The sequence below is a fragment of the Lissotriton vulgaris genome, chromosome 2_1 (assembly GCF_964263255.1).
Source record: "Lissotriton vulgaris chromosome 2_1, aLisVul1.2, whole genome shotgun sequence".
Taxonomy (NCBI): domain Eukaryota; kingdom Metazoa; phylum Chordata; class Amphibia; order Caudata; family Salamandridae; genus Lissotriton; species Lissotriton vulgaris.
Window position 1 is genome coordinate 1,827,196,385 of NC_141687.1, and position 15,066 is coordinate 1,827,211,450.

The window sequence follows — 15,066 nt, forward strand, 5'->3', positions numbered from 1 at the left end:
CCAGCGACCGCGCAGCGGACGCGTGCAGCGGGCGCGCCGGAAGCGCGCCGAAGTCGAGCCAAAGTCAAGCCCGTCTGCGCCCGTCCGCGGCCGGACGGGGCGCGGGGCCACTAACCCTGGTCAACCACAGCCCCCTCGAATACGGTATGATAACCAAACTCTGCTTAATCTACGTCCTGACCTTATGACATCCTGCTTACACTCTATGAAGGCGCTATCTTTACACTACTGTTCTGTGTGCCATTTCACTCCTACCACCAACTCTTCCGATAACCCCCACAAAAGCGTACTAAAAGCTGCACTACTTAATTGTCGATCTCTTAGCAAACATAGTACCCAAATATATCACCTCCTTGAGGATGAAGCTCTTGAGATCTTATTACTGACCGAAACCTGGCTTGGTGAACATTCTGATCCTGACATCATCGAGGCGATGCCTCCAGGCTACTCCCTCGCCAGGCTCGATAGGCAGGATGGTAGGAGTGGTGGAATAGCCATTGCCGTCAGAGCCCCTCTGGAATGCTCTCTATCTCCTTTGAATATTGATCACTGCGAAGCTGGATCTTTTACTATCATAGTGAGTCCTAAATACTCCCTATCTGGCATTCTCTTATATAGACCCCCGGGCAGACTGTTTGACTTCACCACCAGCCTTATAGAGGCCACAGCTCATCTCGCTCTAAGGAAATCTAGACTCTTGGTACTGGGCGACATGAACATACACTTTGACGACGTCGGGGACAAAGATGCCGCCTGCATAAAAACAGAACTACTTTCTCTGCAGCTAGATCTTAAACATCAGAGCCCCACTCATAGACAAGGTCACCTGCTTGACCCTGTATTTGGTAACTGCAATGGAGTAAAAGTGCTTCCTCCTATTCCCGTCCCCTGGTCTGACCATTTTGTAATTCCCCTACATATACTTGCGACTGAGACTGAAGTCAAGAATGAAAACTTGCAGACCTATCAATGTCGCAAGTGGAAAAATTTTAACCTAGACACGTTTACCGACAAGCTTGAAATGGCTGGACCCCCTAAAGGCTCTGACTGTGAGACCGCTTACACTTGCCTAAAAAATGTTATCCTAACTGCCCTTGACGAGACCGCTCCCATCCGTAGTTCAGTGGCCAATAAGAAACTGAGAAAACCATCCCCATGGTTTACATCTGAACTTCAAGATGCTAAAACCGCTTGTAAAAGACTGGAACGCGAATGGCGTGTCAATTTCTGCCCCACAGCAAAAGACCACTATAAGAAAGAGCAAGCGAGATATTACAAACTGATCCGCTCCGCTAAAGCACTACATTATAAGACCCGTATTGGTGAAGCAGAAAACTCCTCTAAGGAGCTTTTTAAAATTTTTAAAGAAATCTCGGTAGTCACCAACGAGAGCAATGCCCATAATGACTCGGTTGCGAAATGTAATGATATTGCCAAATACTTTGCCAACAAAATTACTACTATTTACTCTAATTTCTCCACCGACTTGCCATCAGGCTCTGACTTCACTGAAAATCTGGAGCTCATCCATGTTAAAAAATGCCTGACCAGCTTCTTTGTTCCTCATACTACTACATTAATGAGTATCTGTAAAAACATTAAGTCTGGTTCTCCCCGGGACCCTGCCCCCCCCAAGATACTAGCAGCCAGTCTGGAGGTCCTTGAGCGACACTTCAGGCACATCCTCCAACTCTCCTTTTCCACGGCTACCCTCCCTATGGAATGGAAGAAAGCCATTGTGTTGCCTATAAAGAAAAAACCTAACATCAGCCAGGACACTCTGGAAAACCTTCGGCCCATCTCGCTGCTACCCTATCTGGCGAAGGTGGCTGAGAAAATAGCTAACAGCCAACTTATGGCCCATCTAGAATCTAACAATGCCTTCCACAACTCCCAATCAGGGTTCAGGTCAGGTTATTCCACCGAAACCGCCCTTTTGAGAGCGACCGAAACCCTGCGGGCAGGTGTAGATGAAGGACAGACTATGGCACTTATAATGCTGGACCTTAGTGCGGCGTTCGACACTGTAGCACACTCCATCTTGCTACAGTGTCTGAACAAAGCCGGGGTCATCCAGGAAGCATTGGGCTGGTTGAAAGCCTTCCTCACCAATCGCTGCTTCCAGGTTCAGAGAGGCGCTTTTCTCTCTGAAAGCATTGCCTTGGAACAGGGGGTACCTCAGGGCTCTGCCCTGAGCCCTACCCTGTTCAACCTGTACATGGCCCCTTTGGCTGAAGTGGTTCAATCGTTCGGCATTGAATTAGTTTCATATGCCGACGATACCCAACTCCTCATCTCCCTATCCCAAGCCCCCTCTGTTTCTGCAAATAACTTTAAATCTTGCATGCAGGCTCTGGCAGGTTGGATGACCCAACACTGCCTGAAGCTCAATGGTTCGAAAACAGAGGTTCTGGTTATGGGAGGCAGGGATACGAGCTGGACCAAGGAGTGGTGGCCTTCGTGTCTGGGGCCGTTACCCACCCCCTGTAAAGCGGCCAAGAATCTGGGGATTTGGGTTGACCCCAAACTCTCCTATGACTGTCACGTGAACAAGGTGGTCGGAAAATGCTATGGGGTCATGAAGACCCTGAACCGCACCCTTGATCTCCTTCCTCTTGAAGCCAGGCGCACTATGACACAGGCTCTAGTGACCTCTAGAATAGATTATGGGAATGTGCTTCTGCTTGGAACAACGCAAAATAACATCAGGAGACTTCAAGTCCTCCAAAACACAGCAGCGCGTCTAGTCCTTAGACTTCCCAAGAGAGCTCCATCCAAACCTGCTCTAGACACCCTCCACTGGCTACCTATAAAAAAAAGAGTTCCTTTTAAAGCACTCTTAATGTGCCACAGGATCATCTCCCAAAAAGCTCCTCCCTACATGAATGACCTAGCTATTCCCTATGAGCCCAATAGAACTCTTCGCTCTGGGGGAACTGGCTTGCTCAAAATACCCCGTATCAGGAAAGCCAGAATGGGTGGCCGTTCCTTTCGGGTTATGGCCGCCAGAGAATGGAACGCTCTCCCTATGGAGATCAGACTAGCGGACTCGGAGACCACCTTCAGGAAAAGCTTAAAAACTCACCTGTTTTCCCTGTAACTCCCCACTCTGGTCTTGACTTCTCTCCACAGCGCGGGGACACGCCGGGATGGCGTCACCAGGCGCTTTATAAGCTCCTTTGTTGTTGTTGTTGTTGTAGTATTCTGCTGATAATACTTTAATGAAGGCGCTGCATACAGGAAGGAGCGTGATGACACCAAAGAATAAAGTTCAGCTCCCCGACGCGTTTCGTGCTATACAGCACTTAATCATGGGTTGCATGCAAAAGTTTGTGAAGCAGCTGCTCTTTTGGAAGTCACCTGTATTTGCAGGAATCCCGCCTTGAAGGGCGTGGCCACCACAAGTGGCACCCTGGTCTTTGTCGTTTCTTCGTGTTCCCATGTGGGTTGTAAGCTGCTCCCAAACACAATAAAATAAAAATTGTTCCCAAGTGGGTTGTGAACACCCGTGCTCCCTGCAGCAGCAAAGTGATTCTTCAAGAAACAGCCACCAGTTTCCTATCGCCGTAGGGTCGGTGACACTCCGGCAGGTCTGTACAAACAGCAGGGCTCTATCCGCGGTCCAGGCGGAACCGCTAAACATCAATCCAAAAAGGTGCCTGCTGAGGAAGAGCCCACAACCGGTGAGTATTCTGCTGATAATACTTTAATGAAGGCGCTGCATACAGGAAGGAGCGTGATGACACCAAAGAATAAAGTTCAGCTCCCCGACGCGTTTCGTGCTAAACAGCACTTAATCATGGGTTGCATGCAAAAGTTTGTGAAGCAGCTGCTCTTTTGGAAGTCACCTGTATTTGCAGGAATCCCGCCTTGAAGGGCGTGGCCACCACAAGTGGCACCCTGGTCTTTGTGGTCTCTTCGTGTTCCCATGTGGGTTGTAAGCTGCTCCCAAACACAATAAAATAAAAATTGTTCCCAAGTGGGTTGTGAACACCCGTGCTCCCTGCAGCAGCAAAGTGATTCTTCAAGAAACAGCCACCAGTTTCCTATCGCCGTAGGGTCGGTGACACTCCGGCAGGTCTGTACAAACAGCAGGGCTCTATCCGCGGTCCAGGCGGAACCGCTAAACATCAATCCATGAAGGTGCCTGCTGAGGAAGAGCCCACAACCGGTGAGTATTCTGCTGATAATACTTTAATGAAGGCGCTGCATACAGGAAGGAGCGTGATGACACCAAAGAATAAAGTTCAGCTCCCCGACGCGTTTCGTGCTAAACAGCACTTAATCATGGGTTGCATGCAAAAGTTTGTGAAGCAGCGGCTCTTTTGGAAGTCACCTGTATTTGCAGGAATCCCGCCTTGAAGGGCGTGGCCACCACAAGTGGCACCCTGGTCTTTGTGGTTTCTTCCTGTTCCCATGTGGGTTGTAAGCTGCTCCCAAACACAATAAAATAAAAATTGTTCCCAAGTGGGTTGTGAACACCCGTGCTCCCTGCAGCAGCAAAGTGATTCTTCAAGAAACAGCCACCAGTTTCCTATCGCCGTAGGGTCGGTGACACTCCGGCAGGTCTGTACAAACAGCAGGGCTCTATCCGCGGTCCAGGTGGAACCGCTAAACATCAATCATCAATCCAAGCAGTGAATTAGTATAGTGAAATATCAAAGTAATTTGAGTGGTGGTTATGTTAGTCAGTTATTTAAATTGAGAAGGATAGTGGAGGGAAAAGGTTTGCATTTATATTGTATTAATTTGTAACTGCATTTATTTAGCATTTACTACCTCTGACGAGGCGTCGAATCACCTTTTCGGCGAGTAGCATGCTACTCTAGAACCCATAAAGGATTAGTGATGAATTAGTATAGCGAAAATATGAAAGTAATTGAGTGGTGGATATGTTAGTCAGTTATTTGGATTGAGAAGGATAGTGGATGGATAGAAGAGGGAAAGAGGTTTAATTTATATAGCGCTTGCTACACTTGATTGGTTGTTGAAGTGCTTGTTCGGCAAGTAACACGCTACTTTGGAACCCATAAAGGATTAGTGGTGAATTAGTATAGAGAAAAATGAAATTAATTTGAGAGGTGGACATGTTATTCTGTTATTTGGATTGAAAAGGATAGTGGGGGGATAGAAGGGAAGGATTTTTTTTAAAAAGTGCTCATAGCAGTAGGAGGAGGCTTGGGATGAGTAAAAGAGAGGTTGAGAGGAATGAGTAAAAGCGAGGTGGAGGAAAAGGAGTCAGAAGGAGGGTTTAGAAAGGCTTGTTTTGTGGGATCGGAATAGTAAAAAAGAGGTATGAGATGATGCAAGGAGGGGTGGAGTAGGGAAGAGTCTCGAAAGGGTTGTTTTGAGGCTCACAGTAGTGGTATGGGGTTTGGGATGAATGAGAGAGTAGAGGTAATAAATATATTCATAGAGGTATAGGTTGAGAAATAGGCTAGTGCAGTCGAAAGAGTAGTAGAAAGAGGTTTGAGATGAGTCACAGTTGAGATGGAGGATATATTGAGAGTGGTATAGGGTGAAAAATAGGGCAGTGCATTGGATGAGCTGAATTAGAAGAAAGGTAATACATAAGTAAAAGTAATAAATAAATAGATCTAAAGTAATAAAGATATGGATCCATATGTACGGTGAAGGTATATAGATGCATAAAGAAAGGTAGTATCTGTAGATTAAAGATGCAATAAATAAACTCTGGCTTTTAGGAGTTGTACTTTAAATTAGTTCTATATGTATATATATATATAGAAGGTTGATGCAGTGGATGTCAGAGTGCGTCTCCAACAGGTGGGAGCCTGGGAGCTTTGATTTATACGCAGCCTCCCAGTCGCGGGAGATGCACCACCTGGAAATTTGGGGCCATGGAGCTCTGATTCACGGAGTCTCAATGTGGAGGCATCCATGGAGGATTGACAAGCCGGATAATCGAGTGGAAGCCCATTGGTGGGCTTGAAATATTTCAGACAGCAGCACATAACTGAGGCACACACTACAGGACCAACAAACCAACGCGGACCCATTTGAGTCGCCCATTGGAGGGCTCATATTTTTAAGTGGGAGGTGTGGCCTCTATGCCAAAATTACTGTCGCGCCGCTGAAGAGTGCAATGAGCACGAAACGCGTCCGGCGTGAATCGACAGGCATTCTGTAAACTGGATCCACCCGCCGATCCGGCTTTTACCTCATGAAGGTTGCTGCAGTGGATGTCAGAGTGCGTCTCCAACAGGTGGGAACCTTGGAGCTATGATTTATACGCAGTCTCCCAGCCGCGGTAGATGCACCACCCGGAAAGTTGGGGCCACGGAGCTCCGAATCACGGAGTCTCAATGTGGAGTCATCCATGGAGGATTGACAAGCCGGATTTGCGAGTGGAGGCCCATTCGTGGGCTTGAAATATTTCAGACAGCGGCACATAACTGAGGCACACACTACAGGACCCATAAACCAACGCGGACTCATTCGAGTCACCCATTGGAGGGCTCATATTTTTAAGTGGGAGGTGTGGCCTCTATGCCAAAATGACTGTTGTGCCGCTGAAGAGTGCAATGAGCACAAAACGCGTCCGGCGTGAATCGACAGGCATGCTGTAAACTGGATCCGCCCGCCGATCCGGCTTTAACCTCATGAAGGTTGCTGCAGTGGATGTCAGAGTGCATCTCCAACAGGTGGGAATATTGGAGCTTTGATTTATATGCGGCCTCCCAGCCGCGGGAGATGCACCACCCGGAAATTTGGGACCACGGAGCTCCGAATCACGGAAAGGTAGTATCTGTAGATTAAAGATGCAATAAATAAACTCTGGCTTTTAAGAGTTGTACTTTAAATTAGTTCTATATGTATATATATGGAAGGTTGATGCAGTGGATGTCAGAGTGCATCTCCAACAGGTGGGAGCCTGGGAGCTTTGATTTATACGCAGCCTCCCAGTCGCGGGAGATGCACCACCTAGAAATTTGGGGCCATGGAACTCCGAATCACGGAGTCTCAATGTGGAGGCATCCATGGAGGATTGACAAGCCAGATGCATGAGTGGATGCCCATTGGTGGGCTTGAAATATTTCAGACAGCAGCACATAACTGAGGCACACACTACAGGACCCACAAACCAACGCGGACTCATTCGAGTCACCCATTGGAGGGCTCATATTTTTAAGTGGGAGGTGTGGCCTCTATGCCAAAATGACTGTTGCGCCGCTGAAGAGTGCAATGTATATAAAATATTTCGTAGATTAATATTGAAGCAATTGTCGATAAATAGTTATGATAAAAAGATTGACTTATTTATGAAGTCACATATACATTTTAAAAACAGAATAATGTAACTATCAGTAATATGTACATTTGTTAACCCCTTCGAGGCTGATGACGAGCTGGGCTCGTCATGGTGTAGCCTCCTCAAACACTGATGACGAGCCCAGCTCGTCATGAACAATGGGTTTTTTAAAAAGTCAGCATTCCAGCAGAATCAAAGCAGCGCGCATGTGGTTAAGCAGAACTAATGAATATCTATATATAATATTTTTTTAAACATAATTATTCTACATGTTTATACAAATCAATACACATGTATCTGTTGTACAATTAAATGCTTATATACAGAAAGATATGCTGTATATTTTTATCTGGTGGTTATGTGGGGAAGAGTCAATTCTTGAGTAGTTTTCTGAAAATAAGGTGGTTTTCTGTGGATCTTATGTTCGGGGTAAAGAGTTCCATAGTTTGGCTGCATGAACACCCATTGTTTTTTTCTTGTATCTGGATTTCGAGGCGAGGTGCCACTCTAGAGCGGAGGTTCTTTAGTTTGGTCAATCAATCAATTAATTAGAGGTTTATAAAGCGCACTACTCACCCGTGAGGGACTCAAGGTGCTGTCGGGGGGTTTAATGCTGATGAAGAGCGGTCCCGTTCCATGCATCGCTTTGTGGGTGAGACTAAGCAGTTTTAACATGAACCTTTTGGCAACCGGTAACCAATGCAGGGCTTTCAAGGCAGGGCAGATGTGGTCTTGCGGTTTTATTTGTAAGGGTAGTCTGACAGCAGAGGTCTGAATCCGTTGTAGTCTTTTCATGGTCATTAAAGGTGGCCCGTGTAGAGGTTGTTGGTGTAATCGCGGGACAAAACAAGGGAGATGGTAGCCTAGAGCTTGTGTGGAAATCCCAAATGGGGAAAGATTCATCGTACAGTTTTTATAGTAGCAAAGCTTGATCTTGCTAGTTTGTCCACTTGGTCATTCATCGATAGCTTGGAGTCCATGGTCATTCCGAGGTTTCTTACTTCCTTCGATATTTTAGGCGGTGTTCCCAGATCATTAGGCCATGTGGTGAGCGGGTCCTATTGTTTCCAATCAACATATGTGAGTATTTCCACTTTAGAAGCATTAAATTTGAGATGGCACCACGTCATCCATTGATCCACAGCTCTGAGACAACTGAAAATTAGTGAGTATCCAATGTCTTTAGGGCATTGCAGTTGAAAAAGTATTTGCGTGTCATCTGCCTAGTTATAGCACGCTAGGTGAAATTGATTGGTAGTCAGTTGTTTGGATAGTGGAGGGATAGAAGAGGCAAAAGGTTTGCATTTATATAGAATTTGGTACCCCTGATGAGCTTTTGAAGTGCTTTTTGGGGAGTACCACGCTACTCCCGTACCCAAACAGGAATGGTGGGAATTAGGGTAGGAAAATATGTAATTAATTTGAGTGTCTAGATGTGGGGTGGGCCTTGCAGTGACCGGGCGGCAGGGGCCTAAACATACAGCAGTTAAAATGAAACGGGCCCTGCGATGCTTGGACTGGATCCCATTGGGTGCCCACCTATGGCCGGCCTTTGGCTGCGGAGGTCGGACTGAACGAGCGCATGACTTGTGCGAATACAACAGCAGCCTGGCCCCGGGTGGTGCCAGCCCCATGGGATGCTTACCTACGACCGGATCTTGGCTGCGGAGTATGGACTAAGCGAGACACTAACCTAAGCAAATACAACAGCGACCTGGCCCTTTGCGGTGCCGGCTTGGACCTTACTGCCCACTAAGCAACCAGTGAAGGCAGGGAATACAGTGATCACATTTAAGGGGGGTCACTGCATAAGGCACATCCAATCAGTGGTTCAAGAACACTCATTGCTGCCCTCTTCAACCCGTTGTGTACATGCAAAGACAGTTTTGAAGCCACCGAGTCGGACTGAAACTGCGGTACTTTGGGCGGAAGGCCCCATGGTCGGCCTATTGATGCAATAACTGAGCTGAAGTGACCACTGATCTGCTGTCTGTGCTAGGATAGACTGATTGGGTTTGCTTTCTGAATCAGAGCTCGGAATTGTGATGGAGAGGGCGAGGCTTGCTGTGAGTGTGAAAAAAAACACATCTCATCTTGCGGGCTCCTTGTGACCCCCAAAAATAGGATAAGCGTATGTGAACTCCCCCTCGCCTCCCTGGTCGCACACACAAGGACACGTGGTAACCTCTGGAGTCCCTCCCGGTCCCCCCTTCTGGTGCTTTGCTCTAAATTGCCCTGACTTCATTATCAACCAGTGGAGAGACACAGACTGGGTGGCCTGCAATGCATGTTGCCACAAGTAGGTGAGCACAGAAGAAGGTGTCACCGGGGACCGATAACCGCACACAGTCCCATGCGAGTGAAAATCAGGTTGAAAGTTAATGATAATTAGCAACTGCCCATAGTATTGGGTAACATTAAAATTGATGGCAGGAAAGACTGGAAGGCCTGATCACCTGTTCTATAATATCTGGCCACTCACGATCCCCATTGAGCCCAGAACTAGTGTACTGGATGGGTGAGAGAACCATGGCTATGAGGACCTGCTGCTTATCCTTGGGGACTCCCAACACACCAGTGGAGGTTAGGTGCCAGCTCTTAAGCGTAGGGCGAAGTGTCGAAAAGGGCCGCATGAGAGGAAAAGTGACTGATCCTCATGACCCAGGATGTCTGCAGCCCGGCGGATCAGACAGCTCACCCACTACGCTCATGGAGGAATGTGTGGCTTCTAAAACGGTGAACCGTCCCCATGACAAGCTGGATATCATCCTGAAAGAAATCCTGGAACCTCAGGTTGCAATTGAGAAATGACTAGGGACCCTCACCACAGTTTTCAGTCTACTGAAGGCGGACCATTCAAAGCTTGTCGAAACTGTTAAGGACAACTCAGCAGCACTGGCTCAATTTGCCCCATGGTGGAAAGAATATGCCGATACGGTCGCACAACTCCAGAGCCAAGTGACCACTCTCCAAGACCGAGTAGAAAGATGAAGCAGTACAGAGACGGGCCCAATGCCTCTGAATTCATCGACACCAGGCTGCATGAGGCAGTGGCCCGGAGGGCCTGATGGAGATGTTCTGCGTGGAAAGGGCACACAAAGTCCCAACCAGGAAAGTAGTTTCGGGCTCGCCATCTTGTCCACTAGTGGCTCGTACTCTCAACTATAAAGATCATGATACACTCCTCCAAAGCACCCTGTAAACACACCTTTACAATACAAAAATGAATGTGCCTCCTTACTTCTGGACTATACACTAGTGGTCCAATGCCAGTGGGCCTCATACCAAGAGGTGAAAAACAGCTGAGGGCACTGAAACTCAAATACACCTTGCTATATCCCGCCCGGCTAATGATGTTTCATGACCACAAAAGCCACTTCTTTCAAAACCCAGAAACAGCATGGACATGGATAGAAGACAGTATCCCAGGACTCTCCCTTACTCAGGTTCAGCAGCACCCTCCCTCACAGACTAAGTAAAGAATGCACGTGAAAAGAAGACAAACTACGGAACAATGGGGGAGGGGTGAAATGACCCCATTACAGGAGCAGGCACTAAAGGGTCGGTAAGCAGGGATCTTCTTAGCTGCTACACTTCGAGAATCAGGTCTGCTCTCCACGAATGGGTCGTCATCAGACAGCGCAACACATTCAGACTCTGGGAGTAGCCTGGCACTCGTCCGCCCTATAACATCACAAAAGGCAAATGACTTACTGGGAAGAGGAGAAAACCACTTGACTCTCATGCTGATCCCTAGGTGGTAACATACTATGGTTTCTATGCTATACTATGTAGGTAATGTGTATACCACTTACTGAAATGCCAATACTCTGTATATACACTCCTGAGCTCAAGATTCTGACTACTGTAGTATGTTCTAGCACATCAATATGTATTGGGCAATTGGGACTTGATATTGCTTTGAATTAGGTATCCACCCTCACACAGATATAGACGGGTTTCGGGTCTGGGGAGGTACTTCTAAATAGTAGGCGGCAGCCGGCTACAACTGCCAATTCCATTGTTGCTATGTCAACAGTAGCCCCACAATTGGATGCACACTGTATAATATAGTTAATAAGGTTGACTTTTAATGTTTGGTCAAACATAGTTTTTTTTTTTTTAACAAATTTTATTGATAGATCACATTGAAATCGCAGAGCTCTGTTCCTCAGAGGCAACTGCCAACCATTTGAATGTACATAGCGCATTGCAATCCATCATGTTTTTAACATCAAAAATAAGTATAAAATGTATGCAATTAACCACACTCCCTCTGGCCCCCCCCAACCCCCCTCCCACCCCCAACCCTTCCGGATCCCTCCCCCCCGGCACGGTCCCATTCAATGTCAGCAATTTGTGTAGACATAGCCATTGGCACAGCACGCTCAAACATCCAGTACTGGGTCCTGTTCCAGCGGAGGCACAATCCAGATACCCCTGAAATCAGCCCAACGTTTCCAGATTTTATAACGTTTCCGAGGGCAACCCCGGGCAAGAAATATGGGCTTCTCCATCGCCATACAAAAATCAAGCCCCCTCTTCCACGCCACCAACGTCGGAGCCCTCGGGTCGTTCCATGCCTTCGCTATATCTCTTTTGGCAATTGTGAGACCCAGTAACAACAAATGCCTCTTGTAGAGGTTACCCCCACTCCATCCAACACATGCAGTAGTCCCAGGCTGGTCAAACATAGTTTTGACGTTGGACCTGGTATTGGGGGTTCTGGAGACTCCCCTCCCAAAACAAAAAGGGAGCAGGTATGGGTACCCTGATCTCGTGGACCTTGTGGTGGTGCAGGTGGGTACCAGAGGGCCCCCCACTTTGGGTTAAATGTAAATAAAAAAATGTTTTTGGTGTGGCCACGATCCCGCAGGAGCCAGCCTGGATGAGTGTGATCCCGCCAGATACCTCCGAAAAGCACACAGTGTCTATGCTGGTTCCCGCTGGTCCCAAAAACATTTTGTGTGTAGAAGTGATGGAGAGCCCACTCCCTTCAAACACTCAAGCCCCATTAGGTGGCCAAGCCACTACAATGCACAGCCTACTCCTTGTACAGAAGTCTTCACAGAGAGCCCACTCTTTTCAGACACCCAAGGCCAATAAGATGGCTAAGCCACAAAAATCGCACAGCTTGCGCCTTGTACAGAACTCTTCATGCAGAGGCCAGCCCCTCACTAAATACAAGCTACGTTATGTAGGCAAGCCTCTATTATGGACAGCATTTGTCCCATACAGATCTTTTCATGAAGAGGCCAATCCCTCGCCATAGCCACGCCCTGTTTTTCTTTATTATGCCAGCCTCAAAAGGACTTTGTTACAAATCCATGTCTGCAAGTGATTGAAGATATGGATTTGCATCACATTCCATTGATAGATGGAATGGATGTAGTATGACAATCACCATACCACACCCAAGGAACAACCCCTTTGATGCAAAGTAAAGCAAGGCAGAGCATTCCACTACTACTATTAGATTAGAGTTACAGGAATCCATATTTCAGTTGGTTCACAAAGTACAAACTTACATTTTGAATCGGATCTTCATTAAGAAAGTAATGCTGTCCTGATACAAAACCATTATAAATGTAATACAAAGCTATTTTTAGAAGTGTTTGGGTTTTATTTAAAGTTATAGCAATCGAGATACCTTTATTATTAAGGATAGTCTGCTGTTGTGATATACCAACATAAAGATGCACAATGACAGTTATTTTTTTCTATTTTCAAACCAGTAAAGATGGTTCTGAAAAGAACCATTAGTTTAATTTTTTTTATCAATATTTATATATATATATTTTTTAAATGTATTCGAGTTCAACGTAAAAAACATAAACAAGGCATGAAATTTTGGAATGAGAAAAAAAAACGAATTCTGCTTGGCACACTTGTGCTCTTGCAGCAATTTGGCTCGAATAGGGGTGCTCTGCTCTAGATTATAAACAAACTTGGAGCACCTCCGACAATAAGTTGTCATGCCTGAGTATGCTGGCTTCACGTCAATGTAAACTTGCACTACCTGTTGTGGCACCAAATTACCACATCCTAGTCAGGGACCAGAAGTATAAAAATGTAAATATAAATCCGTATTTGTAAAGCGCAAACTACTCACCCTTACGGGTCTCAAGGTGCTGGGTGCCATCGTAGAAATTAAGTGAGCTATTACCCAGAGTCACATGGTGTTGAGCTGAGCTGCTGAAGTGGAAGTAGAGACCTCAGCATCATGCTGATGTTTCTCCGAACGAGGTATGCAAATGGGGTGCATTGTCCTCATGTGCCTCTACATTCCGTGGTCCCAAAATTATATTTTTCTGCAGCCCAAGAAAACATTTTCTTGCAAACAGAACATGTCACTAAACATAAATGTGACAAAGGTTTCTTGCATCTTTCTGGTATGGTAAAGGACTGCCAGACCAAAGATCATGTGGCTGGCTGTCAATAGGTCTCCTTCTCCTGGGACCTTTGGTCATCTCCTGGTGCCATGTTGAATCAGGAGGGAAAAAAACAAAACAAACAGAGTAGACCAACACAAGGGGTGGTCACATCCAATTACAAACCTCAAATAAGGTTGAAAAGGTGGGAAATTCCTGTAAATTAAACCAGGCATTGATTTTAACCAATCAGACATCTTCTGTGTGTGACATCACTCCACAGGAGTCCAGTGGGGCTCCTGTGAGCCTCTCGTGGCAGCATGAAAGTTATAAACAGGGCCCTTTACTCGAGGGAGCCTCATTTACTAATCCACTTAGAAAACCTGTTTGGCCAAGTTTAAATAAAAAAGAACACTTTTCATAGTAGATACAACTTTTTTTAAATGTGGGCGCTCTCAGGGGACTCTTTCTGAAGCTGGAACAGGAAATTAATCCTACTCGAGGCCTTCCATTGGCTGAGAGGTGAGCATGGGAGTCCATATGGAGCATGGAAAGATTAAAAAAACATACACTTGAAATCACAAATTAACTATTAATATTAAAGGTTACTCTTGCGAACTAATAACAAAATCTGAAAGCAAAATCAGCAATATATATTACTTTGATAATTACATGCTTTTTATATTAACAAAAAAACATGTCTAAATTAAGGTTAAAGTTAGGTATAACCTTACATTAGACTTTGGTTTATTAGCTAATTTTTATGTTCATATAACATAGAAATTCCTTGACAAAATATAGGTTAAATTGAAGATATGGTGTGGTGTACACAAAAGGCTTTAAATTACATTAAGTGCAAGGGCCCCACGTAAGCAAGCACGCTGGCAAGCAGTGGTAAGTGTGGTAGCGTTCTAGTGTTCCGCCTAACGGAACAGGAAGGGGAGTAGCGGAAGCGGAAGGCGGCCATTTTGCATATTGGCGCCGACCGCTACTTGCAAGGTCAGTTATCCCGGTGCTCCGTGAATAAACGTAGTTAAACCACTTTCACCCGGTGTCTGCCTAAAATAAATACAATCATTACAATGGCGACGAGGCTCACGGCATAACGCCCGAACCCAGAGACGGCGTGCAGCACCGGAAGTACCTAACCGGCAGAGTACTACCCGGCCGGTCCACGGAGCGTGGCAGAGGACCCCTGGAGAGCGCATGACGGCACGAACCACGAGTGCCTGGAAGAGCAGGAGCATTGCTGAGGGAGGTAGGCCTGCGTGCCCCTCCCTCCCCAACCCTTGGCCTGGACACCTCGGTGCAGAGTCTCCCAGCCCAGAGCAGCAGCCAGCTTCCCAGCAAAGGAGGGCCCGCATCCACAGGGACTTGTCACCCTTCTGGGACCCCTTTGTACATAAGGAGTACAGACAGGAG